This window comes from Galeopterus variegatus, unplaced genomic scaffold (genome assembly GCF_000696425.1).
Source record: "Galeopterus variegatus unplaced genomic scaffold, G_variegatus-3.0.2 Scaffold2726, whole genome shotgun sequence".
Taxonomy (NCBI): Eukaryota; Metazoa; Chordata; class Mammalia; order Dermoptera; family Cynocephalidae; genus Galeopterus; species Galeopterus variegatus.
Window position 1 is genome coordinate 38,381 of NW_007728837.1, and position 1,088 is coordinate 39,468.

Sequence of the window (1,088 nt, forward strand, 5' to 3'; positions counted from 1 at the left end):
ATGGTTTGGGCAGAATGCAGTTCCCTGTGGTCATGTGATTGAGGCCCCTGTTTTCTTGCTATCAGCCAGGCATCTAGAGGCTGACCTCAGGTCCTAGCCATACAGTCCCCTCACAAAATAGCATTCTACCCCTTTTCAAAACCAGCAAGAGGATCTCCTCAGGTAAGACCTGGCCCCTCTTTGAAAGGGTTCCTCTGATTAGGTCACACCCACCCAGCATAATTTCCCTTTTGATTAATTCAGAGTCAATTTATTAGAGACCTTAATCAATCTGCTAAATCACTTTACCTTCATCATCTAATGTAACTTAATATGGGAGGGAAATCCTATCATATTCACAAGTCTCACCCACACTCAAAGGAAGGGGATTACACAGGGCATATATTGGAAAGAATTTGTACTTTAATAAAACAGAGTGAAGAGACCTCGTAATACATATGACATTGAGTAAAGCCCTCGGAAGTACTTTGCCATAGTATGAATCTAAATTAGTTAAAGAATAAAGACTACTCTAGATGCACCCTAACAAGACCTAAAAGCAGTTGTCATACAGATTAGATTGATATCCAAGTTACTTAACTGCATGCAAGAATAAAATCCAACACTCTTTGAAGGAATACAACTAAATATGGTATTCAACACTCTTTAAAGGAATACAACCAAACCTAACAACCAATTTTACATTTACAATGTCCAGCATACAAATAAAAATTCCCGGGCATGCAAAGAAAAAGAAAAACATGAGCTATAGTCAGAGGAAAAACAGATGCATAAGAGAGCGATGATGAAGTTAGCAGAAAAGGGCTTTAAAACAGCAATTACAAATCTTATAAATATGCTTGAGCATGCAAAGAAAACAAGAACACTTTGGGGAGAAAAATAAAAGATATAAAAAAGACTCAAATATAACTTCTGTAGATGAAAAATACAATACTTGAAATGAAAAAATGACTAGATTAGACATTACAGAAGAAAAGATTATTGAACTTAAAGACACTAATATAAGCTACCAAAATGAAGTACAGAGAGGAAGAAGAGAGAGAGAGAGAGAGAGAGAGAGAGAGAGAGAGAGAGAGAGAGAGAGAGAG